This window comes from Delphinus delphis, chromosome 6 (assembly GCF_949987515.2).
Source record: "Delphinus delphis chromosome 6, mDelDel1.2, whole genome shotgun sequence".
In the NCBI taxonomy this organism is placed as follows: Eukaryota; Metazoa; Chordata; class Mammalia; order Artiodactyla; family Delphinidae; genus Delphinus; species Delphinus delphis.
Genome location: NC_082688.1, coordinates 2,487,361 through 2,514,835, shown reverse-complemented (window position 1 = coordinate 2,514,835; position 27,475 = coordinate 2,487,361). Strand labels below are relative to the sequence as shown.

The 27,475-nt window shown below is 58.4% G+C and overlaps 1 protein-coding gene across 5 annotated transcripts in view; it reads left to right on the top strand.

Moving 5' to 3' along the window:
• Positions 1 to 27,475, top strand: part of VAV2 (vav guanine nucleotide exchange factor 2) — a 180,274-nt gene that overhangs the window by 42,203 nt on the left and 110,596 nt on the right. The window lies entirely within an intron of this gene.

Genomic DNA, 27,475 nt, shown 5'->3' with positions numbered 1-27,475 from the left:
GGCCAGGTGAGGGTATGGCTCATTGTGGCTTCCTGGTGAGCCTGTGTTCAGAGTGTCAAAGCAGGGTGTCACGTTCCATCTGGAAGCCAACAGTTCCAAGGTCCCTCATTTGAAAAGATGGGGTCAGGACGTGATACCTTGTTGATGGCTCGGGGGCCGAGGGCTTGAATCAGGCCAGGCTCTTTGCCGCCCTGTGGCCCAGCTGTTCCTGAGTTCCTGCGTGCTCTTGGAGGGCCCCTCCCTCTGCTGCCGGCCCAGGACTACCCGGGGCCATTTCCACCTGCTGATGGGAAATATCAGAGATATTTATTGCCTGCTTTATCTGAGGACCGTTATCGTAAGGGACCTGGTGTTTGCGGACGAGTTCTGTGAATACATGATTTAGGAAACGCGAGGGGAGTTTTGTATTTGCACTTGCAAATGCTGAGGAGTCAGTTCCAAGAAGAGCCCTTATTTGAAGTGCTGTAAAGTGTCAAATTAGCGTCAATGACTAGGAGTTTCCCATAAGCCACCTGGGCCTGACGGTCCTCTTCTTTAGTTCTGAAATTCTCTAGAAACGAGGTTCCAGGACCTGTTCAAGAGCCTGTCTCTTAGTGTCAGCACCCAGCTCTTAGCGGTTTCTCTTCCTCTCTTAAATGACTCACCCAAGTCCCTCTGGCTGTAGGGCAGTTGCCCGGGACTCTGAGGCCCCCTTCTTCCCCTCTGCCTGGGGGCATGTCTGCTGGGGCTCGGAGCTTGCGTGGAGCTGTGCTGGTGTCCTTTCCCATAAGCGGGCTTTTCTCAGTTTTCACAGTCTTGCTTTATAGATGGCTTAGAACCTCTCACCTGTTCTTATTTCTCCTCGTGACCAGCAGTGCCCTGGGCAGGGGAGAAGCCAGCGGCTCTGGACTTTGGGGAACGGCCTTTGGAACACACACACACACACACACACGGACACACACACAAACACTCATACACACAACTGGTATTTAAAATAATTGCATAGAGGAAAAGACAGGATCAGCCCTGGCGAAACCCACTTCTTGGCCAGCTGTGGCACACAGAGCGCCCGGCCTGCAGCAGGTGCTCAGGACTTTACTTGAGCCGAGTGCAGCCATGTAACACGTACGTGAATTTGGATTCAACTCTCGTCACGTGACCTGCCAACCATGGCCGAACACTGTGAAAGGGGGCACCCCTTATGGTCGTCAGTGGTTCCGGTGGGGTGGTTTGGCCCCGGCGGGGCGTGCCAGCTGCCTGCAGAGGGGCCGCTCGGGGCAAGCCAGGAGTGGGCAGGGGATCTCGACTGTGAGTCACGCTGTGGGGGCCGGGAATGCAACGCAGGAGCCGAGGGGCCTGGGCTCAGCCTCACATCCTGCAGGGAGACCCGAGGCTCTGGGAAGGGCAGGGCTGCCCTGGTTCCGTTCCTGCCCTTCACGTCGATTCCGACAGACCTGGTTCACAACCTGGGTCCACTTACTGGCAGTGACTGTGACCCACCTCGGTTTGCCAAGGACCGCGTGGGCCGGGGAGCCCTCTGCCTGGTGCCCGGTCCGTAGTAGGTGCTCATTAAACAGCGGTGCCGCCCCCAGGTTGGGTGACCAGCACAGGTTGGTGGCAGCTTGCCCTCTCGTAGTTTCTCTGCATCGTTTTATTCGCGCAGACTTCCGGAGCCCAGCCTGGCCCTCCCACCGTCCTCCCTGTGTCCATCTGACTGAGCATCCGTGTACTGCTCTCCCCCTTCCCCGCCTAGTTTTCTGAGCGCGGTAAACCCGTGGTCAGCAGCCCGAGCTGAGTTTGACGTGGGGCCAGCAGAGGCTGGGGCGCCGAGAGGAGCTTCTCCCCATGTGGGAGCCACTGACCAGAGCCTGCTTTGCTCGGCTCGTCCCCCCGACGTCCGGGGACAGGATCCCCTGGAAAGCACGCACGTAAGCAAGACCCCGGCTCCTCCCCGCTGCACCGCTGCCTGCCCTGGTCCCGTTTGGGGACCGTCCCCGCCCCACGGCAGTTGTGGACGGGCAGGCAGAGCTGGGGCTCCAGACTGCAGGACGGGAGCAGGTCTGGGGAAGTCAGGCCCCTCACTCAGGTGTGACTTCCTGGGATGGACTTGGGAAGGCCGTCACCATGTGAGAGTTGGCTCTGAGCGCAGAGACAGCAGACACTCGCCCAGGTTCCCACGGGCCAGATCCGCCTTTTGCCCTCCAGGAGCCCCATCCGGTGGGGACGCCCAGGCTAGTCCAGATGTGCCTGGTGGCGCTCAGTGATGTCAGACCGTGAAGATGTGATGCTTGTTCTGCTGTCCCCCGACTGCCACCACCAGCCCGGCGCGGGCAGAAGGATCGATCAGTAGGGTCGAGTCCAATCTCTGCCGACCGGAATTGCCTGGAGCCCGTGTTGAGAGTGACACTGCGGCCAATTCTTGCCTGGTTGGGAAAGGGCTTGGGGGTGGCTGTGCTCTCTCATGGGGGTGGGTGGGGGCAGGGATTTAAGGTTTCTTTTGCACTTTTTGCCTGGGTGTCCTCCACTTACATAGGATTCAGGAGCAGAGAGGATCCTGATGGGATAGCTGGCTAGTTAGTCTTAGGCTGGCTTAGAAATTTCCAGGTGTTTTTTTTTTCTTTGCTATTATTGAAGGAGGCTTATAGCATTCAGGTCCTGTCTGGGTTCTGGGTGGCGGAGTTCTTCTACTGAACAGCTGCCTCTCAGCTTCCCAAGTCTCTCAAATTGGAGTCATTCCTTGAGAAGCGAAAAGGCGTTCACTCCTCGGTCCTCCCAGCCATCTACCCGTTAAGCATTCAGTTGACCAAGAATTTATTAAACACTTACTGTGGCAGAGATCAAACAGAGAGACTTGCATGACCTTTGCCTTCCGAGGGTCACCCAGATGAGCCGTTGTGCAGGTCACGGTAGAAAAAAGGGGTGGGAAAGTGAAGGCTCTGAACTCTGCCCCTGGAGCTGGCCGTGCTGGCCCACCGTGTGGCTGTGACCCCGGAGCCCTTCCTCTGCCGTGTGGGTGCGGAGCGGGTCCTGTGCAGTGTGAGCTCGGCTGCAGCAAAAGCCCCCCGTCGTAGGGAAGGGATCACCCCTCTTCCCAGGAAGCCACCGTGCGGAGTTGGGCTGATGCGCCGGCATATTCTTCCTGTTTCCAGAACCAGCAGGGTCCCCCACCCGCCCCCTGGCCCCTGGAGAGGAGCTGGTGTTTTGGGGTGCATGAAATTCCAGAAGGTGTTTCCTGACCCTGGGAGGAGCGCTGGGAGGGGCAGCTCATGCCGACTGGGCTCCCTCTGCTTCCCGGCCCGCGGCAGGCAGGTGGACCCCCGGAGACGCTGGAGGGCTGCGGGACCCCGGGTGCAGCCAGCCGTCTCTCATCCATCCAGAGCACGGCGATGGAGGGGGTGGGCGGCGGGGAGAGGGGCTTCCTGTCGGTTAGACCCAGTGTGGATCGCGCTCTGCGGGTACTTGGACTCTTTGAGCTTTCGTTTCTGCAGGGATAGAACGAGGACATGACGGCCCAGGGCGCGGTAGTGTCATGCGGCCTCAGCCAGGAAGCAAACACACGGGTCTTCTCACTGTTACTAGTAATTTGTCCCTCTGCTCACCCATCCGGCGAGCTCCAGCAGGCGCTGAGGGATCCAGAAAGTTGGTTCCGGAAGTCTTTTTTTTTTTTTTTTTTTGGCCCCTGTCCCTGGTATTTTCCCGAATGGTCGCATTAAAAGTATTAGGTTTTTGCTCAAACCAGTCCCGTCAGGGAAGGTTTGAGCAAAGGGCCTGAGATGGGAGCTAAAGGTCAAGCCGCCTGGTGTGGAAAGCGGCAGCCGGTGGGGCTGGCCGCTGAGGCCGGGGCCCTGCTCCCTCCTTGATGTTCCTTCTCGCGTTCCCTCGAGTCCTGTTCTGGGCGTCCGTCAGATGCACAGGGCCTAGGAAGGGAAGGAGCGCGGGAAGGCCGAGTGGGCGGCCGGGATGGGCTGGGTCTTCCCGGGATGCCTTCGCGTGGAATCTGGTTGGTAGTTTTGGACGGAGGATCCTGGTGAGGCTGCAGGGTTTTTGTGGCTTTCTTCTGGTGTCTTGGTCCCAGAGATTGTGGATAAAAGTCACCGTGGAAGGACAGCCTCGTCTCCTCGCTGTGAGCCTCCTAAGTAGGGCGCTGAAGTGGTGGCTTTGCCAACACGTCTGGTCCCGCCTGGCATTGCTGCTGGGGTCGGTCCAGGCAGCGACCCTGGGCTGGCGACTTTCCCGGAACCTCATTTCCTCATCTGGAAGATGCGACTGGTCGTACCAGCTCTCCCCTGTTGATCGGAGCCCCACGGGCGCTGTGTTACGGACAGCTCTTCGTGCGGGCTGGGACCCGGTGGTCAGTGAATAGACGGAGATTTCATCATCATCTTCATTATAATCCTTTGTGGACCAGCCACCTACTGGGCGTGTTTACTTGCACCGTGAAGCCAGGGGTGGAACTGAGAAAGCTTTGTAGGAGGCGAGTCTGTCCTCTGGGTGGGCATCAGGCAGGGAGGGAGGAGGGAGCGGGGGCCCAGGGGGTGGACCCCAGCCTCCAGGAGGCCATGGCCGGCCTCTGGCTCTGAGTGGTCCTGGACCGTCTTTCCTGGGACCCGCTCCCGGTTTCCTGCCAGTTCACTCACTCACTCGTTCTCATCGCGGGCCTTCCTGCAGGCTGCCCCTCGGCCTGCAAGGCCCTCACCACACCGCAGGGCCACCACCCTCACCTCCCGGGGCCTTGGCTCAAATCGCGCTATTTAAAACGGTGGGGATGCCCCCTGGGCCCAGTGCTATCCACCGTCTAAGCAGTTTCCTTCCTTACCAGGGCTGCGGGTCACAGTGCCCTGAGCGGACCACGGGCTGCCTGGCTGTAGGGACGTTCATGCTCTCTTCTGGTGCCTAGAATCCAGCCTGGGATGGGGGGCAGTGCACCAATCTGTCTCTGCGTGAGTCTGTGGCTCTTACTGGAGGAGCTGGGAAGCTGTTGGCGGCGACGGGGTGAGGGTAAGGCATTTCGCAGAAGGCCCTGGTGCCCTCGGTGGGTCAGGAGGCCCAGGCGGGCCCGGGGGGGGGCCCCCATCGCCCACGTCGGGGGCCCGATTCCCTGCGTGTCCCCAGCCTGGGCCGCCCTGGACCTGCAGCCCTACCTGGTCAGCTCGGCTCACGTTAGCCCCCCGTTTTGAGTGGAATTAACAACCCGGGAGGAAGGTCTGCGAGGCTGCTTCTCTCATCTGAGTTGAGCAGAGCACACCCTCTAGTAAACGGGTTGAATTCTCCTGTTTATTATCCATGAAAACATTTTGCTGGGCTCAGAAGCTTCCGAAGCGGTTAAACCTGGCCCTCAGCATGGCTGGGGGCGGACAACAGGCCTCTCCTTAAGTCAGTGCACGAGGTGGGGCGCGCAGTGTTTCCCCCAAGTGCCGGCCCTGCCGGGAGCCCTCGCGCCGGCACCCCTCCCGTGCTTCCCACCTCCTGCGGAGCCCGGTGCGCTGTGTGCCCAGATCTTTGCATCTGTGAGCTCCTGCCGTCTTCAGGGGCCTCAGGAAGTGAGGAAGGAAACCAAGGCCCAGAGAGAGGCTGCGTCTCGCTTGTGTCCCGCGGCAGTGGTGGCACTGGGGGGTCGATTCGGGTCCTGCGGACAGCGGAGGCCGAGTTCTGCCGCGCCCCTTCCCTCTGCCAAGCGAGGCAGCTGTTTGCAGGGGCAAGGAGTGGTCAGCTCTGTGGAATTCTGCCATCTGCAGGGGGCTGGGAAGCTAATGTGGGGCCGGTGTGGAGGCCAGGAGGGCGATATGGGGGCCGGGAGGCGGCGTGGAGGCTGGCAGGGCTGTCTGGGGAGAGGCCACAGGAGGCCTGACTCAGGAGGGGAGGGCTGACCATCAGCTTTTTTTTTTTTTTTTTGCGGTACGCGGGCCTCTCACTGTTGTGGCCTCTCCCGTTGTGGAGCACAGGCTCGGCGGCCATGGCTCACGGGCCCAGCTGCTCTGCGGCATGTGGGATCTTCCCGGACCGGGGCACGAACCCGTGTCCCCTGCATCGGCAGGCGGACTCTCAACCACTGTGCCACCAGGGAAGCCCTGACCATCAGCTTTTTAAAGGGCACAAGGAGGTGCATTCCCTCCTGCAGTGGATTAAACCGTCTGGGCCTGTCTCTGGAGGCCAGGAGGAGGCGGAAGGCAGGGCCTTGCTGAATCGGAGTGAGTCCACTTTTATCTGTTTTCTCTTTCGTATTGTGCCTGACATCTCGCTTATAGGAAGTGTTCTGAAGAGGTTAAAAGCACAGTTTGAAACGAGGGGTCCGTAACAGCTGAGGAAACCCACCTCCCTGGGATCAGGGCTCTAGGAGGCGGGGGCTAGGGCTGGGGCCTCACGGGCTGCCTGAGGGCCCTGGTGGTGGGCAGGCTGGTCACAGCTGTCCTGGATGTGGGAAGCAGGCCCTGTCCGCCAGCATCCCAGTCCGTCCGACTGTCCGCAGGTCAGCTGCCACCTGCTCTGGCTGCGTCCAGAGCCTGGATCTGCTGCCCCGGCCCCAGGGCCCCTCGGTGGTTGTCTCTGCGGGAGAGGTGCCCTTCCTCCTGGCCCTCTGTCCCACTCTTCCTCTCTGCCTGGGACCCTCTTTTATCATCAGCCTGTCCTTCCCCTCCTCCGTCCCCCTGGCATGGGAGCGCCTGGCACATGCCGCCACCCCTGCAGAGCCCTGGGCAGGCATCACTTATCGATCCCAGCACCTTCCCACCGAGCCCCTCTGCAGGCACCCAGGGCCCTGACAGTCTACTGGATTTGGCACACGGGAGGAAACCAGTTTGCTCTGCCAGACCTCCCATCAATCCCGCTATTGCCATGACCCCTTCTCTTGCCCGGCGCCTCCGGCAAACACTCAGCACCGGACTCCTTGAGAGTGCCGATGCTTCTGGGAGCCAGGTGAAAGTGGGCCCATTGAGGCACCTTCGGGGGCTTGGGACAGAGTGTGACGCTGGGGAGCGGGCTTGACCCACACAGGTCGCCTCACCCCTGGGGGCTGTCGTTTTCCCATCTGTGAAATGGGTCTGCAGATGGGCCCCGTCTCAGCTGCTGGAGGAAGATTTGAGACGGTGCGGCTGCCTGTCTGCGTGCGTGAGTCCCGGGGGTGGTGCCCTCGTTGTACCAGCCCGCGCGGAGCCGGTGGCGGTGGCCTTGGCAGCGGGGCAGGGGGGTGGCCAACAGCCCATCCCGCTGTGCCTGGAGTGCCAACCTCACCCGTCACCCTCGCCCCACTGCCCTGCGTTCGAGATCGAGAGGTCAGTTCCTCCTCGATGAATGCAGGCAGCTCCCGGGCTCTGCTCAGGGAAGGAGCAGGCAGCCTCGGGGCATCCATCCGACAGCCCGATCTCCTCGCCCGGGCCTCCCCGTGTGCGCTCGTTTCCCTGGCGTTAGTTCATGCGTTTGCCGAGCGCGGCTGCTCTGCGCTCACCTGCGGCCTGTCTGCCGCCGATGCCCGGGCTGCAGCGAGCTCATCGGCACCCCCGCCCCGATTGCATGCGCGCGGCGCTAATTACCGATTAAAATGCCGCTGCCGAGGGGCAGGCGCGCCTCCGGCCCCGCAGAGACGCCTGCAGGCCTTTTGGCTGGGGCTGTGCGAGCGTCTGCTTGAAAACGTTTCCTCCTTTTAACTGAGGGTTGTCATTTCAGGATGTTTTTAGCCCGTCCGCTTTCAGAGGAACTCACCACCGGGCACACGTGTGTACACACGCGTGCAGGCACACGCAGAGTCAGATAAGCCGTTCAGATGCTGACCCCACGTTTTCTCACTGGTGCTGGGAGTGGTTTTCTCTCTGCTTCCTGGCCGTCATCGCCCGCATAGTGGACAAGGGTTGGGAGAGTCTCGTTTTTTGTTTTATAAATTTATTTATTTTTGCCTGTGTTGGGTCTTCGTTGCTGCGCGCGGGCTTTCTCTAGTTGCGGCGAGCAAGGGCTACTCTTCATCGCGGTGCGCGGGCTTCTCATCGCGGTGGTTTCTCTTGTTGCGGAGCACGGGCTCTAGGCGCGCGGGCTTCAGTAGTTGTGGCTCGTGGGCTCAGTAGTTGTGGCTCGCGAGCTCTAGAGCACAGGCTCAGTAGTTGTGACCCATGGGCTTAGTTGCTGCGCGGCATGTGGGATCAAGTTCCCCGACCAGGGCTTGAACCCGTGTCCCCTGCGTTGGCAGGCAGATTCTTAACCACTGCGCCACCAGGGGAGACCAGGAAGTTTCCATTCTGGTGGTTGAGTCCCTGAAGGTCTGATGAGCTGTGAGTGATCTGGGTCCACCGCCCTGTGGGAGATGGGCAGGTCTTGTGTGTGAGGCCCGGGAGCCTCTGGGCCTTTGTTTTGGCCCCTCTACCCCTGGAAGGGGTTCAGGGAGGAGCTGATGGCCAGGGAGGTGTCTCCGTGGTAGGACTCGTGGGCGAGTCCTACCCATCGACTCCTTTCTCACTTAGGATCATTCCTGGGGAGAGGGGACTTGGGTGCCTGTGGTGGCAGCAGACACGTGCAATGGAGAAGTCGGGGTGGGGGGTTAGGAGCGTTGCGTCCAAGCCCTGCTTCGGCCGCTGCACCTCCTGGCACGTGGGCAGGCCCCTGTGCTCCTCTCTGGCCTCAGTTTCCCCATCTGTGAACAGAGGGTTGGACCGGCTGGCTGACCTCTTGGCGGTGGTTGTTGTGGGGGGGCCTTTCTGGTCCCTGTGGGTGTCGGGTGAGCTGCACACCTCGTGGTTCACTCTCATCCGTGACTTGTACCCTGAGGGCCCCACCCAAGGGGGCTGGGAGCTTGAATTTTCTCAGCTAGTCCTGGCATCACTCATGCATGCTATTTTTTTGGTCTGTGTCCACAGTTAATTAAATTTTAATTGGCTAATTGTTTCTCCCTAGTGCCCCAAGAGATTGTTTCTGTTGAAGCCTGACAACTTGATGTTTGCAGCAAAAAAGCCGAATGAGACCAAGAAAAAAAGAAGAAAAAAAACAAGATGTAAATAATTAATTGTAACAAAGTGTTCCTTCTTGGCATCCTGGAAGGCCTTTCCCAAGGAATACTGCTTCTTCAAATAGCACGTGGCAGGTGGGGGTCTGTGGCCGGTCAGGCCTTCGGGGTTTATGGGCAGTGCCTCTGAATCACAAAGTGTGTGGCTGTGACCTTGTTGGGGGAGAGACCCCGCTGTGGTTCAGACCTTTGCCCATTTACCCCAGGTCCGCACCAGCAAGGGTGCTGGTTCAACCGCCTGACATGCCGGTTAGGGAGTTTCGGCTCGAGCCCTGGAGTATTCCTCCTGCGTCGTCCTTTTTGACTGTGGTTCCTTCAGAAAAAATATTGTGATAAAATGGACCTAATGTGAAATTTACCTTTTTAACCATTTTAAAGCGTACATTTCAGCGGCATTCCATGTGTTTACAGTGCCGTGTAGCCGTCACCACTGTCTTGTTCCGGAACTTTTTGATCAGAGTTCCGAAGGAAACCCCAGTTCCTCCTCCCCCATCCCGCAGCCCCTGGCAACCACTGATCTCTGTCTACAGAAGACACAATCACACGGGATGTGGCCTTCAGTTTCTGTTTGGGCTTCTTTCGCTCAGCGTAATGTGTTCAAGTTCATCGACGCTGTAGCGTGTGTCAGGATTCCCTTCCTCTCTCAGGCTGGGTAGTATTCCGTTGTAAGGCTGGACCAGATCTTGTTGATCCATACCCGTTGCCGGGCCTTTGGGCAGTTGCTACGTCTTGGCTGTTGTGAGCACGGCTGCTGTGCCCGTGCGTGTGCAAAGCTTTGCTCGCCACTTTTATTCTTGGATTCCTAAACCTGCAGCCCTCTCAGCTTCCAAGGCTCTGGGCCCCAGAGGGCCGAGCACCCTCGCTATGGAGTGAAGCCCGCGCTCGGTCCCAAGAGGAGGTGCCCCACCCCCAGCCTGGTGGCTCTCGCTCTCTGAGGGGAAGCGTGGGAGCAGATTGGTGTCCAGTCTCACGTGTGTGGGTTCCAGCTCTCGGGCGGGCCTTGCGGAATATGGGGTTGTTTACAAACGAGATCTGTGGGCCAGGTGAGGCTGGGGGGTACTGTCAGTCACGCTAGGAACACAGGTGTGCAAATATCTTTCTGAGTCCCTGCTTTCATTTCATTCGATTATATACCCAGAAGTGGAATTACCAGATCAGATGGTGGTTTTGTGTTACCTTTTTTTGAGGCACCAGCATCATGGTTTCCACAGCTTCTGCACCATGTTACATCCCACCGACCGCGCACAAGGTTCCGATTTCCCCACCTTCTCACCAACACTTGTTACCTTCTGTGTGTGTGTGTGTGTGTGTTTGATAATAGCCCCCCTAATGGGTGTGGCGTGGTCTCTCATTGTGGTTTTGATTTGCATTCCCTGGTGATCGGTGATGACGGGCATCCTTTCATGTGCTTATTGGCCATCTGTGTACCTCCTCTGGAGAAATGTTCATTCAAGTCTTTGCTCATCTTTTAATCATATTTTTGGCTTGTTTTTTCCCTTTTCGTTTGACCATATATTTGAGGGAGGACAGATGCTCAGCTTTTAGGACAGGGCCTCTGTGGGAGGGGCAGCCAGTGCCACTTGCTGACGGGCAGTTGGTGAAATGTTCACAGAATGCCCAGGGTCTGCCCAGTCCAGCCCACCTCTCCCCTGTTCCCAGAACCCCACCTTCCAAAGCTCCCTCTACCCCAGTACTCTCCCTACCAGGCCACCGGGGCACTAGGCACACCTGCTTCCCCGGCACTGAGTATCAGGCCCCTTCCCTGGGTGGGAAACCCAGGCAGGTGGACACTTCTGGGGTCACAGCTGGGTCAGAGCCAAGGGTGGACGTTCTTTTCCCCCCAGCTCAGCCAGGTAGGGCGGGCTGGGGCTGTCCCGCCGCCTCCCAGGAACGGGGTAGAGAAGCCTCCAGGGCCTGCAAAGCAATCTGAAACCAGACAGCGCCCGGGCCCCTCAGCAGCTCTCGATGGTTCCGTCCTGCCTTGCGGGCATCAGTCAGCACACCTGCATGCCATTACCTGGCCCACTAAACCTGCCCGCGCTGGGACGCACCCAGGCTAAGTGCTACCTGCAAACGTCGTTAGAACAACCCTCACGTCCAGTCCTCGTGGCTTAATTTCCATGAAGAATGAACGTCTGGGCAGATGGGCTCCGTGGAGATTTGTGTTAATCAGCGGTTGATTTCTCGTACTCGCTCAGGCCCCGGGCTTCCTCATGGGCCGGGGAGCCGGGTGGGAACATGGGGAGGCAGCTCTGAAGTCAGAGCCGGTCTCGAGGGCAGCCTCCGGGGATGCTGGGGGGCTCCTCTCAGATGCAGTGGGGGTCGCTGGGTGTCTGAAAGTAAAGATGCTCCTTCAAGGAGGGCTAGGAGTCGGCAACAACCAGGGGGATCGGGCGTGACGTTCATGGAGAACGTGAACACGGGCTGACGCCGGGCTGATCACAGACGAGAGAGCCTAATGGGGGCAGTTGTGGCCAGTGGCCGGCACACTGGTCTAGGGAGGACTGGACCATTCCTAGGCATCCTGGGAAGACCAGGCCCTTGGGCTCGGTGCAGCTGTGTCACCACGGTGGCCGTCATGAGGCACCCCTGGGAATGAGGCGGCTGTGACCTCGGCCCCGGTCACACCTCCTTTATGGCCCCTGGCTTCGGCCGGTGTGTGGCCTCATGCTCTGCGGACATCCCGAACCCTCTCGAATCTCTTCGCTGCAGGTGGGCACAGGCAAGGTGAGTGTTCTCGGGTCCCTTCTATTTATTTTTTATTTTATTTTTTAAATTCTGAATTCTGCTTTTTTTTTTTTTGGCCGTGCCACGCGGCTTGTGGGATCCTAGTTCCTTGTCCAGGGATTGAACCCGGGGCCACAGCAGTGAAAGCGCCGAGTCCTAACCACTGGACCGCCAGGGAATTCTGCTTTTTAATTTGAACAAATCCCGCATATCAAAGACAAATAACTAGCCCGCATCTGACATATAAGTAACTAGTTGGAGTTTTATTCAGCGTTGTGGGCTGCGGAAAACAAAATCATTAAACTGAATTGAGGCCAGAATCTTAAATGTCAACAATCATCCTTTCGCAATAGTAACTACAGATTTACTTTAAAAAAAATAATTAAAAAATAAAAATACAAAAGAAATACGATAAGTAAATTTGGTATGGCCAAAATGACTTCACTCTGTTGAAGCTCTTAGAGCGAAGAGCTTTTAGACCGGGAGGAACAGGTCGGTGTCACGGGACCGGCAGGGATGGGCTGAGAGGAGGGTCCCTGGCTGCAGCCCCAGGTCGGTCTGTGGGGCTGCAGAGATTGGGGTCAGGGAAGTGGGACCTGGTGTATTTGGGCTCAAGACTCGGGGTCCGGATTCCTTAGAGCGAGACACAGCTTTCCTTCCGGACATTCAGTGGTCTTTCATTCATTCAGCAAACACTGTGGCGTGCCCACGGGCCAGGTGCCGTGGTCAGGGTGGTGAGTGGCCGGCTCCCACTGTCCCCGCTCTCCAGCTGGCGAGGCGGGGGCGGATCTCCCCCATGCCTGAGCCTGGAGGCCGAGGGCTGGGGTCTTCGGGAGAACCCCGAGTCTGCATCCCCAGCTTGGGTCCTCCAAGGACCCTTTGAGTGCCCCCATGTTTCCTCTTAGGACTTTGAGTTTTCAAAGAGTACACATATGAAACCAATGACAAGTCATTAGTTTTCCCATTTTTAATTAGAGACTAATTATGCGTTACACTTGATCCACCGCGTTAGCCCTGCCCCACGCGGAGGGCGCAATGGCCAGAAAGGGTGCAGGTGGGAAGTTATGAGTTGGGACATTCAGTCTGGGTGTGTTCATGGTACTTGGAGAGCTCTGGGACTGTGACCTTCACCCGGGGACTGTGACCTTCAAGGACCCCAGTGCCTTTCACTATGGAGGACACGGGGTCATCAGCAGCAGCTGTGGTGGCTGCACCCCGTCCCGGGCCAACCCAAGGCTCCCCTGTGTCGTCAGCCGGGATGGTGGAGGGCAAGTATCTAGGGAGGAATGGCTCCCCGCCAGTGTCAGCCTGGTCTCCACGGGGCTGTGGGCCCCCATGCCCATGCGAGTGGGCAGGCAGAGGGGCCCCTGCACACCTCTCTGCCCAACCAGCCGGACTCTCCTCTTTGACCCAGTGACATGGTTCCGGGACGGCCCGGCATCTCTTCCTCCGTGAAGCCGCCGTGGGTTGCTCCAGCACAGATCCTAGAATGGCTGGCCTTGGCAGTCTTCCAGCCAGAGCCCTTGTTGTGCCGGTGGGGCACGGAGGCCCTCTGTGGGTCTGAGGAGAGCCCAGGCTCTCTCTCCTGGCCCCTGGAGCCCAGGTCCCGGGTGATGGGAGGGCCGGGCATGGCCTCTAGGGGCTGACCAGGGTGAGGCTCGCAGCTCAACATCTATAGCAGATCCCTTTACCTGTTCGAGCTGCCGCTTTCCCACTGGGAGGCCTGGCCCCTGGCAGGTAGTAGGGTCCGGCCTGTGGCAGGTCCACACCCGGGCCTCCTTGGCCTCTCCGTAGCACCTGGCATGGGGTGGCAGTGCCCAGGCCGGGCAGGGTTGAGCACACAGAAAGCCGCCCCGGGGTCTGGGGCCAGCAGAAGCTGACTCTGGGCTCTGCTGAAGGATGGCAGGGCGGGACGGGCCGGGCCTTCCACCTCGCGGCCCAGGGATGCCGAGGGCATGCTCTTTGTTTTGCTTCCCTGAAACAGACCCCATCCGTCTGGCTCTGGCTTCTGTGCCGTTTCCAGCTTGCATTCCTTTTTGATACTGAAATATTTTAGCGGGTGGCAAAAATGGCCCAGTGCCCTTTCTCCCTCCCGAGACGAGAGGAATGTTCAAGAAAATTCCGTTGCCCTGGCGCCTTCCCTGGCTGAGCAGGCAGCCTATGACCCGTGGATTAGAATGGCAGGGAGACCAGCCCGCTGTGCCGGCCACTGGGGTCCGTGAGGCCCTGGGCTAGGAGTCTGGGCACCTGGGTTCCAGGAACCCCTCAACTGGGGTTGCGCGGCCTCAGGGCGGGTCTCGGGACGCGGCTCCACGGCCGAGCGAGGAACGCGGAGGCCTGGAGCCTTCGAGCCTGATTTCAGAGCCCAGCTGGGCCCTCTCTGGTGACGAGGACTGGGATGTTGCCTCTGTTTCCCATTCGTCCCTGCTCCACAGGTGGGCTGTGGGCACCTGGGAAGGATGGCGCCCCACGCATAGAAGGTTCTGGAGCAGCCTGTGGTGGTAGTTTTACCTTTCACTGGGTAGCGGGGTGTGTGTCAGAAATGCAGAGACACGGCAGCAAGGCGGGCCCGAGGGGAGGTGCGGAGAGTCAAGCGGTAAGCCCCGAGGGCCGAGCCAGGCCTGGATGAGAGGAGAGGTGGGGATCCGAGGTGGTGGGGACGCTGTGAAAGGACCGTGGTGGTCTTTCGGGGGCTGTGGGTCCCCGGGGCTGAGAAGGCGGTGTGCGGGGGGAGTCAGGCCCGCCCAATTTCAGTTCTGCTTCCGTGTCCATTACATGTGTGACCTCGGTCATCTGCACAGCCTCGCTGGCCTCATCTACAAAATGGGAAGCAAGATGATATCACGTTAAAGCAGCCCCGTGACGTTGGGAGGAGGGAGTCTGGAGCGCCAGCCTTGTCCTGGCGCCAGCGAGCGCTCAGGAATCCCCCCCCACCAGGGGCTCTCATCTCTGGCCTGGATTCCTAGATGTGTCTAGTGGTGTGGTAACGGGGGGGTAAGCGCTGGGCATGGGTTAGAGCACAGAAGCGCTGGATAACTCAGAAAGAAGACCCTTACCGTTGGCGGTCTTTCAACCAGCTTCTAGCAGTGCTGGAAGCATCCACTGCTCTTAGCGTTTCTCATGGTTTCCCTGTTAATGCAAATGGAGAAATCACCGCAAGACGTCTTTCAACTGGAAAAGGAGAGATGTCCTACTACTGTGGGCATGTCATTAGGAAAAGCAAATTAACTCGTGTTTAATGGTGTTAGAATCTCGATCACTTTGGAAAATGGGGTTGGTGAGGCGGGAAATGAGAAATCGCGGGCGCCCTTTGGAGGAGGTCGGGGAAAAGGAGAGTCTCAGGAGTGTTTGGGAGTGGCGGGTGCTGGGTCTGGATGGGGGTCTCAGCTGGGTGAGGGCTGCAGGGTGGGCGGGATCCAGCGTTTTCCACAATGTTGTGTAAATTCTCTCCTTCGTGGTCCCAGTCTCTGCAAGCAGGGTGCGGGGCTGCCGTAGCCTGAAGGTTTGTGTCCACCTCTCCTCCAAATTCATATGCTGAAACCTAGTCCCCAGGGTGATGGTGTTAGGAGGTGGGGCCTTCTGGGGTGATGAGGTCATGAGGGTGGAGCCTTATGAATGGGGTTCGTGCCCTTATCAGAGAGGCCCCAGGGAGCTCCCTTGTACCTTCTGCCATGTGAGGGCACAGCGAGACGAGCCGGCCTGTGAACCAGGAGGCGGGTCCTCACCAGACACCGAATCTGCCAGCCACCCTGTCTGCGGTATTCGGTGATAGCCTGGATGGACTGAGACAGGGTCCACCCAGCCTTTTCTGTCTCCAGGGCTCTCTCTCTGGGGTCTTTTGGGCTCTGATCTGGGGGGCGGGGAGACAGAACCAGCTCAGCCCTTTAAGGGTGCTCACCTGGCAGGTTGTCCCCCCAGCTTCAGTTTCCTCACCCATAAAAGGGAGGGTGACACCTGCCTCTGGGGGGACTTAGGGAGCAAGTGAAACCCCATGGGTCAGTCCCCGTCAGGTCTGAGTTGACTTGATTGGAATAGCGGCCCCTCTGTGCGGTGTTTACCTTTTCAGTGGGACCAGTATTTTGTTTTTGAGTCGCTAATGGCACTTTGGGGATTATGTCTTTGCAACTCACTAAAAATGACAGCTCGATCTTTTGTGAACATAAAAAAAACCCTTCTAGCAAAAGTATGAGTTTTCTGCTTCTTTTGTGGTGGGTTCCCAGATCTCTGATAAGTCATAAAGAATATTCAACTTGACGTTCCACCATTAGAGAATCATTCCTTTGACTTAAGTTCCTATTGATGTAGGTAACCCGGTAGGCTTTATCTCTCACTTCTCAGTGCCGAGGAGTTTGCAGGTCCTCTCTTGAGGATGGGTTCCGATCAGGAACGGAGAGAGAACTTGGGCCCAGCACAGGGGAGGACAGCGCTGGGGCCCCGGAGGAAGAGAGGTGCAGAGCCCGGATAATTGAATGAGCTCTCGGGCCGGCCCGTCACTGGCCCTTGGGTGGGGAGGGATGGTCCGGAGCCTGCTTGGTTTTGATGGACAGAGACTTTTTGCAGTAGGCAAGGAGGGAAGCCCAGGACAGACAGAGCTGCGGCCAGTCCAAGAAACCCAGCGGGAGTGGAGGGATGGAGCTTCCTCTGTCTGTCGGGCAAACTGGGCCGGCTTTCCTTCTGCTCCGATTCTGGAATCCACAGAGGTGCTTCTCCCCATCCCCTGCTCTCCCTCCCTACCCCCTTTCACCCTCTTCATGGCCACTGAGACTCCCACTCACCCACCCGTGTTCTTCGAGCACCAGACTCCCCACTAAAAGTCACATGGATTCCCAGAACGACCCCGTCGGGCCCAGATGCCAGCTCTGGAGTAGCGGGCGAATATGCCCGTGTGTCTGGGTTTGCGCTGCCTTTGTCTGCGCGCCCCCCTTCCCTCTCTACAGAGAGGGCTTTATCCCGAGGAGGGAAGCTTCCCCCATGAATCACTGTCAGTTAGCTGTCAGCGCAGTTCATGCATGCGTCGTGCTCCTTTAGTCCGCCTTATCTGCGCCAGACCAAGCCTCCTCCAAGGAGCAGGTGATAAGCCGTGAGCAGCACAGCCGCGTCTGGGAAAAGACCCTCCTTCTCCTGCGGCTCCCTGTGGCCGTGGCCTGTGCCCATTTCCTGGCAGGCCCTGGGAAGGCAAGATGTGGGTGCGCTTGTGTGGGTGCTGTGAGTGTGTGTGTGTACATGTGTGCGTGTGTGTCCACGTATGTGTGTGGTGTGTGTATGTGTGTGGTGCGTGTATGGGTGCATGTGTGCGTGTGTGTCCACGTATGTGTGTGGTGTGTGTATGTGTGTGGTGCGTGTATGGGTGCATGTGTGCGTGTGTGTCCACGTATGTGTGTGGTGTGTGTGGTGCGTGTATGGGTGCATGTGTGCGTGCGTGTCCACGTATGTGTGTGGTGTGTGTGGTGCGTGTATGGGTGCATGTGTGCGTGTGTGTCCACGTATGTGTGTGGTGTGTGTATGTGTGTGGTGCGTGTATGGGTGCATGTGTGCGTGTGTGTCCACGTATGTGTGTGGATGTGTGTGGTGCGTGTATGGGTGCATGTGTGCGTGTGTGTCCACGTATGTGTGTGGTGTGTGTGGTGCGTGTATGGGTGCATGTGTGCGTGCGTGTCCACGTATGTGTGTGGTGTGTGTGGTGCGTGTATGGGTGCATGTGTGTCCACGTATGTGTGTGGTGTGTGTGGTGTGTGTGGTGCGTGTATGGGTGCATGTGTGCGTGTGTGTCCACGTATGTGTGTGGTGTGTGTGGTGTGTGTGGTGCGTGTATGGGTGCATGTGTGCGTGCGTGTCCACGTATGTGTGTGGTGTGTGTGGTGCGTGTATGGGTGCATGTGTGCGTGTGTGTCCACGTATGTGTGTGGTGTGTGTGTGTGTGTGATGTGTGTCCATGTGCCTGTGCGGTGTGTGTCTGTGTGCATGTGTCTTGTGTGCCATGTTGTGCACGTGAGCTCTGCACCCTCAAGGCTTCCACTGGGCTCTTCCCCGGAGACGAGGGACTCACTGAAGGCTCGTGTTCTTGGGGTGCTTTGCAAAACAACCAGGGCCCCTCACCTGGCATTTTCTTCCAAAGAAGCTTCCTTGTTGTGCAGCTCTGCTCCTGGTTCCTGGGGGTGTGTCTGCAGGGAAGGAAGTGCGGGGACAGGGTGCGGCGGCTGGGTGGCGAGGGGCCCCTGTGTCCACCTGGGGCAAATCTGATATCACCAGGGCCCGTGAGGACTAGATCCGGGGGCCCTTGTCAGCACGTGTGTGCCAGGAAGGGAAGGAGAGTAAACACACATAGCATAACATTTACCATTTTAACAACTTGAAAGTGTGCAGTTCTGCGGCGTTAAATAAATTCATAGGCAGAGCAATCACCACCGCTGTCTAGTTCCAGAACCTTCCATCACCCCGGAAGGAAACCCCGCACCTGTCAGCAGCCACTCCCCACTCCTCCCTCCCCCAGCCCCTGGCAGCCACCAGTCTGCTTTTGGGCTCTGTGGATTCACTTCTTCCGGACCTTTCATGTAAGTGGACTCCTCCTACTACATGTCGTTTCTGTGTCTGGCTTCTTTCCCTCAGCGTGACGTTTCCAAGGTTCATCCACATTGTACACGTCAGGACTTTATCCTTTTTATGGCTGAGGAATATCGCATTGTGGGATCTGCGTGTTCATCTGTCGATGGCCACGGGCTTGTTGGTTACCGTGAACAGAGCTGTGTGAACACTCATGTACGGGTGTGAGTTTGACCGCCTGCTTCAGTGCTCTGGGTACACGCCTAGGAGCGGAATTGCCGGGTTACGTGGTGAGCCTGGGTCTAACTTACCGGAGCCACCGACTTTCTGACTTGACGGGACAGCCCAGGGCACCTTCTGGGGTTTAGGGCCTGAGGTATTTAGGCTGAGTTGTCATTTTTGGTTGGGTGGTGTTTGTGTTTCAGGATTAATGTTGACCTATAACAGAGCTGACATCCCTGCCACTGGAGCTGGGATGTTTATGGCGTTACGGGGCTCTGGACAGAAACCTCCCGTGGGGCAGGGCCCCCTCTCCCCTGGGACTGACTGGGGAAACCTGCTGGCATCGCTGCATGCTCTTCTCTATGGGGGGCCCACCTCCTGCTCCCCCATAATCTCTCCATGGCCATCCCCAAAGGGCAGTCTGCCGCTGCATCTCTGTGACTGTCCGGATGGCCTCCCCGTGGCTCCCTGACAGGGTCTCCACGTCCCAAGTCCAGAACCTGAGCATCTCCTTGTGGTCGGGTGTCGTCCAGCTCCTCTGCTCTGGCCCCACTGGAGGGTTTGGGGACAGGAGGGATACCAGAGGGTTGCAGGGGCGGGGGCTCCTGTGGGGGGAGATGTTTCCGGGTGGGGGAGGGGAGGAAGGAGCTCACTAGCTTCCTTACCAGCCATTGGGTTCTGTGCGTCCTTGTTCGCCGCCAGCGAGCAGGCAGGGAGGTGGAGGGCTGCTGGGGGTCCTGGGACCAGCTAAGGAGCCGGAGGCCACACTGTCCTGCCTCCACCTGGAGCTGGGGGTTGTCCAGACCAGAACTCTCTGCTGTCCCTCACTCTCCCTCTCAACGCCCCACATCCATCATTGCCCCCATGATCTATCCCAGCAGCTCTCGGTGGGGCCATTCTGCCCCCAGGAAACACGTGGTGATATCTCGAGACAGTTTTTAAATGAATGTATTTATTTATTTTTGGCCGCGTTGGGTCTTCGTTGCTGCACATGGGCTTTCTCTAGAGCGGGGGCTACTCTTCGTTGTGGTGCGCGGGCTTCTCATTGCAGTGGTTTCTCTTGTTGCGGAGCACGGGCTCTAGGCAGGTGGGCTTCAGTAGTTGTGGCACGCAGGCTCAGTAGTTGTGGCTCGCGGGCTCTAGAGCACAGGCTCAGTAGTTGTGGCGCATGGGCTTAGTTGCTCCGCGGCATGTGGGATCTTCCCGGACCAGGGCTTGAACCTGTGTCCCCTGCATTGGCAGGTGGATTCTTAACCACTGGGCCGCCAGGGAAGCCCCTTGAGATGTTTTTGATGGGCACAGCTAGGGGACAGGGGATGCTACTGGCGTTTGGTGGGTAGGGGGTACAGCCCCCCCCACACAGAGCATCCAGCCCCAAAGCTCCATCGCCTGAATTCCCTAGAATCGACCTCTGCGTGCCACCTCCCCTGCTGTCAGCTGAGTCCCCGGATTCCTTTTCTTGTCTGCTCTCTGCTGTAGCCCCTGCTCCCGCGCCCGCCGCCTGCAGGCTGTTTTAGACACAGCAGCCAAAGTCACCTTTCAGATGCAGGTCTGCTTGTGCACTTCCTCTGCTCAAAGGCTCTGTTGGGTCCGCGCTCACTCAGGGGAACAGCCAGCATCCCCGCAAGGATTGGCCAGGCCCACGGGACCCGGCCCTGCCGTGGCGCCCCCTGCCCGGCTCTGCTGGCCTCTTTGCAGCTGCTCCATCAGGCCAGGCTGTTCTCCCCTCCGACCCGGCGCTGGCTGGTCCCCCTGCCTGGACCGCCTTCCCCAGAGGGCTGCCCGGCCCCTCCCTCACGGCCTTCAGGTCCTCTGGCAGCTCTGACCCCTCCCTCCCCCCACGCCCCACCCGTCCCCTGCCCTGTGCCCTCCAGCATGCTGATAAGCGTCTTATTAATACGCTCCTGTCACTAGCCCTAGAGAAGGCTGGTCCCATGAGAAGAGGGGTCTGTCTTGTTCACCTCCGGATCTCAGAAACCAGAGCAGGGCCTGGCACACAGTTCCGGCCCCATATACGTTTGCAGACTGAAAGAATGATTCAGCCCCGCCTGGCAGGAGTTTCTGGAGATGGCCGCAGGCATCCTTTCTTTCTTCCCCACATACACGTGGGCCTCTGTCTGGGGGCCTGCGTCTTTCTGGAGTATAGCCGGTTTTTACCGTTCATCTCCTGTGCTGATTGAACAGACCCACGTTCTGAGGGCTGCAGGCAGAACAGATTTCCCCATGGTGATGCGTTCGCTGAGGGAGGTGGGGCTGGGCCCGGGGGCGGCTCCTGCGCTCTCTGGAAGCAGGAAGCGCAAGCCAGACTCTGGGGAAGGGCCAGCTGGAGCCCTTAATGCCGGTTGAGTGCTGTGTGGACACCCCGCTCGGGAGCCATCCAGGACCTCCCAGAATCGCCTGGGTTGTGCTCTCCGTTTGCTAGAGAGCGTAAAGCGGCTTCGCAGGGGCAGGACCTGGCCAGGGCGTCCAGCACCCGGGGAGCAGAGTGTTCAGAGCCTGCGTTCTCAGAGGACCCCTGCCTGGACTATGTCCCTGCAGCAGTCAGCGACTCTGCGGGTCTTAGTGGGGGCTCTCCGAGCAGCCCTTCCGGGTGGACGCGGCTCTCTGCACGGATCCAGAACATTGACCCAATCCAGCTGGGCGGCCCGGGGCACCTGTGCAGTGTCTCCTCTTGGGGTTTTGTTATGGGGCCAGAGTACGTCACGAATGTGCCAGCACTTTGAGGAGATACTTTCAGTAGAAAAGTGTGATGGGGACAGAATGTCACCGAGAGGGGACAGCATGCCCTCCAGTGCGCACAGCTGTTCCCACAGGTGTATGCATGGCTCAGCAGAAAGGTGTGAATTAGGGACTAAAAGAAAGCCCTTTCCTTTACTTAATTCTCAGAACACTCGTGATAGCAAGCGTGTGGGTTTTCCCCACCAAGCCATTCTGACCCTGCAGTTAACACAGACCCCACAGGTGGAGGGTTCAGCCCCATGCCCGTCACAGGGCCAGGTTGTCACCTGTGCTTCTGACCGACTGGCTATAAATTGGGGCTTCCCGCCAACCCCTCCTCGGGTTCAATAATTTGCTAGAACAGCCCACAGAACTCAGGAAAGCACTTTGCCTCCTATTACCCGTTTGTTATGAAGGGTGCAGGTCAGGGACAGTTAGATGAAAAGGTAAATAGGGCCAGGAGTGGGGAAGGGGTGAGGCTCCCATGCCCTCCCCAGGAGCATCTCCCTCCCAGCACCTCTGTGTGCTCACCAACGCGGAAGCCCTCCGGACCCCACGGTTCAGGGACTTTTATGGAGGCTTCCTCATGCCGGCATGATTCAGTATTAACTCAATCTCCAGCCACTCTCCCTTCCCTGGAGGATGGCTGGCTTGGTTTCTCTGGTGACCAGCCCCCGTCCTGAACTACCCACGAGCCCACCCAGAGTCACCTCATTAGAATAAAAGCTGCCTCCTACGACCCCAGAAATCCCAAGGGTCTTAGAAGCTCCCTCCATGTCAGGAACCGGGAGCAGAGACCAAATATTTATATTTCTTCTGCTGGCACAGGGACGAAGGTCACGGCGGGGACCGCACACCCTCCCGTGTACACTTTTCCCACAGGTGTGCACTCTGTCACCCGGCTCTACTGCGAAGATCTATCAGTCACGGTGTCTTCTGGGAGAAAAGAAGTCCCTGCAAACTTGTCTGGAGGTGCCTGAATGCATTTCCTCTGGGCAGTGATGCAAACCATGGCTCTCAAGCTTGAGTTGGCATTACAGCAGTAGAGCAGAGGGAGTGTGTTTACAAATGCAGGGTCCTGAGTCCCCCTTGCAGGGGACTGTGATTCAGCAGGTCTGGATGGCGGCCCGGGGTTCTGAACCTTTCACCAGGGCCCAGGTGGCGTCACAGGTCGGGCCTGAGAGTCACGCCCTGGGCAACCCAGACACGAGACTTGGGCTGCAGGTTTTTATCTCGACCAGGAGGCTGGCCGGGGGCGAAGAGTCAGCTAAGTGCCTGCTGGCCCTGGGCTGGGGCTAGGCTCCCTCAGGAGTGACACTGTCCATACAGTGGGGTGGGGTCGCCGAGGAGGGCAGGAGGGGACCTGTGGGGTGAGGGCTGTGTTTCCTGGGTACGTACAAATGTCAAAACTGATCGGGTTACACACTTTAAGTATATGCAGTTTATTGTACGTGGATCATACTTGAATAGAGCTGTTAACAGGTAACTACGTTTAATTCCTCAGTTGCACCAGGCACATTTCAAGTACTTAGTGGCCACGTGTGTCTGCGGACATGGAGCATTTCTGTCCCCGCGGGAAGTCGTGTGGGATAGCGCTGCTCTGGGATCTGCCCTGGAGTGAGGCATGCTCTTTTTGTTTTGTTTTTCTTTATTTAAAAACACAGTTCTAGGGCGTCCCTGGTGGCGCAGTGGTTGGGGATCCGCCTGCCGATGTAGGGGACGCGGGTTCGTGCCCCGGTCCAGGAATATCCCACATGCTGCGGAGCGGCTGGGCCCGTGAGCCATGGCCGCTGAGCCTGCGCGTCCAGAGCCTGTGCTCCGCAACGGGAGAGGCCACAACAGTGAGAGGCCCGCGTACCGCGAAAACAACAACAACAACAACAAAAAACAAAGAAAACCCCCCACAGTTCTGGGTACACTGTGAATGCGTGAATATATTCCGTTCATTAAATGTGGAGATAGTAGAGATCAGTGCTCCTGAGACGTGGCCATGCCCAGCCCGACACTCCACGGCCTGTTTAGTTTGCCAGGGATTTTGACAGCCAGGAGACCATGACCTCCCAGGTGCAGCTTCGTGTCTGGCTCTGTCCCACGTGGAAATAAACACCCGGCTGCCTCAGATGGCCGTGCCCTTTACAGGCATTTGTTAGACTAAGTCCTCTTCCCCAAGCACTTACAGATGCTCCTGTCAGACAGCTCTGGGCTCCACTTGCTTCCCCCCATTTTCTTGCAACTTTGGGAAAGTGACTCACTGGTCCTTCATCTATAAAGTGGGGTCAGTTCTGGGTACATTAGGGAACTCTCAGCATGGCGTTTCTCTGGTGCTGTGTCTTCACGTGGAAGACCCGAGCCCGCACCAGTTTGAATAGACAGCTGTGTATAGCAAAAAACCCAACACAATGGTAGCCTAAACTCACAAATGCTTACTCTCTCCTAAAGGAAATTGGGAAGTAGGCAATGCAGGGCTGGTGTGACGCTGCCACGGAATCATCAGGGACCCAGGCACCTCCCGTCTTTCTTTCTGTCCCCTCATCACTGGCTTCCAGTCTCAAGGTCCCGGTCCAAAATGGCTTCAAGAGCCCTAGCCATTACTTCTCTCTTCTAGGCAGTAGGGAGGATGGTGAAGGGGAAGCAGACTCATTTAAGCAGACTTTGTGGGAGCTCCACTCACCGTTCTGGTTCCTCGTTACTGGCCAGATTGTAGTCACGTGGCCTCGTACCATTACAGCGAAGCCTTGGAAATGTGGTCTTTGGTATTGGGCTGTCCCTGATAAAGAGGTAGTGCACCTGGTGAGACTGAAGGGCAGGATGGAGGATGGGAGGCCACCAGCTGCCCTGCAGCTGAGTTTCGGAGAGCGAGTCTGTAAGCTCATCCCTGTTGACATGCACAAAGAATTTGAAGTTAATGCACATTTGGGGATTTAAGGGGACACATTAATAAATAGAAATACAGTGTTCAGGTGAGGTTTCAGAGTTGAGAAGAGGAGGGTCGGGTCTGGGTGTCTCCTCTGGCCCCGTGCACCTGTGTCCTTCATCTTCTACAAGGCTTTCTCTTCCTCTTGGCCCAGTCCGGGCGTCTGGTTTGCACAGCTCTGGCCAGACATAGGCAGGGACGGAGGAGACAGCCCAGCCACTGGCTGTGTTTGCGAGCGTCCTCCCACCACCGTTTGGCGAGTGCCGATGTGTGCCAAGCTCTATTCTGAGCGCTTCCTGTGTTAGCAAGGAGCCAACAGCGAGCGGCTGATCTAGACCTCTTGCAGATATGCGTGGCCGTGGGCTGGCTGGTGGAACGTGAGCTGGGTGGCTCTGCCACCCTCGACCATGTCAAGGGCGAGAAGTAACCTGGACTGTGCCTGGGCACCGAAGGCACAGTCTTGTTGGCTACGGCAGTTGGTCTGCCCTGACCCATTTTGCAGGTGAGGAAACTGAGGCTCACAGAAGTCGCTGGTTGTATATGGTTGTGCAGCTCCACAGTGGAGGAACTGGGTTTTGACCCCCCTGGTGGGCCCTGGGGCTCAAACTCAGCCCCAGGAGTGACTTTCAGGCCAGGGACTTTGAAAAGGCGGCACATGTCCACCCCGTCCTGGGGAAGGCAAAGGAGACGAGACCGTGCCCACCGGCAGAGGGTTTGTTGGAATGATTCCATAACCGGTTTTCTTAGTGCGCTGTCTCTGCAAGGACGGGGCTGGGCAGACTCGTGGTCTCTCCCGGGTTGCTCTGGGGGCCTGGGTTTGGGCCATACCTGGCAGTTTTGTAAGGTAAAGATCACGTGGTTCTCCTTTACTCCTTGTGCGCCCCGGTCCCTACTGGAAGGTGCGCAGGTTTGTCTTGGGATCCGAGGAGCTGAGTTCCATGGCTGGCTCTGCTGGACTGAGATGCTCTTGCCTCCATCACGTCACCGGTGACTGGGCCCCGCACGGAGTTCTCAGAGCTGCAGGGGCTGCAAAACCCACCCGGGTCGGGGGGGGGCGCTGTGCTCCTGCCCCACGGTTTGTAGATGTGTCTGCCTCCGAGACCCAGAACAGGAAAGGCCTCTCCAGTTGGTCCCCTTCAGGGCTTCAGAATCGACTTGAAGCTGCTGCCCCATCCCTGAGTCTTCCTGGGCCATTAGGTTCAAAGGTTCCAGACTTTTCCACGGAGGCTTTGGTCTAGGTGCCCAGCTCTCACGACCTCAGGGTATTTGCCGTTTCTGTCGCGGTTCTCTGTGGGGGACAGAGTCGGGGGGCTGGCTTTCCCTCTGGGGAGGTGATGATTGCCCGTCTCTGGGGGGCAGGGGCCAGCGATCCCTTCTTCCATCCGGCCCGGTTTCTGCTTTGGGGAAGCGCTAGCAAATGCGTCTTTGTGACACCAAGTAAATGGTGCCCACGCACCACGCCAGACGTGGCTTCTGGAAAAAAGTGGGACCCAGTAATTCACTAATTAGCCTCCTTCAGTGCACACAGGGTTCGGGCGGCTGCCAATACGTATATTATAAAATGAAAAAACCGTGACCGGGGCCATGACAAACAGGGAGGAACAGTGAAGATGACACAGGAACAGATAGCACAGTCCCTGAAGGCCCTCTTGGGGACCGTGATTGTCCACAGTTGGGTTCTGTGCCACCTGAGGCTGATGTGAAACGAGAAAGATGCATCCTTGGTCCGAGTCCTTCCGAGGGGGGTGGTGGGGGCACGTCTCCACCGCCCGGGGAGCAGGGCTTTCCCACGCCCCGGGTTCCACCCGGGGCCCTCCTGGCACCTTTCCTGCCCTCGGGGCTCCTTGTCACACAACTCTGGGGGGCGCCATTCCCTCAAGGGGCTGAGACTGGAACCTGCAGCGCTTACCCTCACCCTCTGCCACCGGTCTTCTAGGTGGATCCGTACAGCTCCCCCACTTCCCGGCGGCCACAGGGACCCAGGGACAAGGAGGGGCGGGTACAGGGATGAGCCTCCACCGTTTCCCCTCCTCGGGTCTCAGTTTGGGTTCACGGTGGGTGTGTCCTGCCCTCGGGGAGCTCTGAGTAGAAGAGGCAGGGCTGCCATGGCCACAGAGCAACAGTGTGCCGTGAGGGACGGGGCTGGCTGCGGTGGACCCTGCAGGTCCTCGTCTGCTAGGGGTGTCAGAGGGGGCGGGTCTGAGAGGTGTGGGGGTCAGGGCGTCCCGACAGAGCCTCTCGGGGAGGATGCGGTGCCCGCCAGCTTAGCCCGGGGAGCTGGAGAGGAGGGTGGGGCGAGCCAAGGGGCTGCACCTCCCGTTTCAGGGTGGCTTTTCTCTCTGTCGGGCGGGGCTCCCCATCCTCTCCGCCCACCTCCTCAGCCCTGGGGCTCTTGAGTGGCCATAAGGATGGTGGTGCCGGCAGGACCAGGAGAGTCAGTGTGCTGGGCCTCTGCCCTCCTCTGCTCTCTGGGGTGGGCAGCAAAGCGGGGATGGGTGGTGGTGGGAGGGATGCATCCTGCCCCCTCCCTCCCGCACCGTTTGTGCATCTGTGATCATCCGAAGTGAGCTGGGGACTGCCCTGCCACTGTCATTCTCTCTGCTGCTTTCAGCCTGGTTGTTTGGAAGCTCATTAGGCTTGGCATTTATTTGCAAAGGCTGGCAGCAGCCCGAGCAGAGCAGAGAACGGGAACTGATTTACGAGGACGGCGGCGTCGTCTAGGAAGCGTCAGCGTCTCTCTCCAGAGTCTATAAATCGGTTTTGCTTCCGGCAAGGCTTTCTCCTGTCCCGTAAATCTGCTCTGAGGGGATCTGCAACTTGCCGAGCTTGGAGTCAGTCACCTGGTGACCTAGTTAGTCTCCTGGCTTTGTTGGACCAGTTGGATTAAAGAGCCTTCTCCCCACTCTGCCTCCTGGTCACCAAGGTCAGATGGGCGAGGCTGGGGGCTCCTTCGGTCCTTTGTGCAGGGGACAAGTGAACGGCCAGAATCAGCCTGAATCCAGAGCAGTGACTGGGGTTGGGTAACTAGCCTCACACAGTAGGTCTTCAGCTGCCCCGGGGAAGGAATGATGCTCCCCGGGTTTGGAAGCCCGTTGGCTGGGTTCACCGGCCCTAGTGATCGGAGGGCCCGTGAGGTTTGCTCTCCTGTAAAATTGAATGAGGATGTAGGCGCAGTGCCATGGCTCCGTGTCCCAGCTGGGTGTGGGTCCTGGGCAGGTGTCCTCTCTCCCCAGTGTCCCTGGAAGCAGATTTTGTGCCTTGGTTGAAGGAGGTGTGGGTGACGGAATGGATGCCCAAGCCCCGCCCTCCTCTTGGACGCTGACCAGCCAGGCTTGTTGGGGGAGGGTGGACTCCGGCTCACCTGATGCCATGGGCAGGCCCAGGGCCCTCCC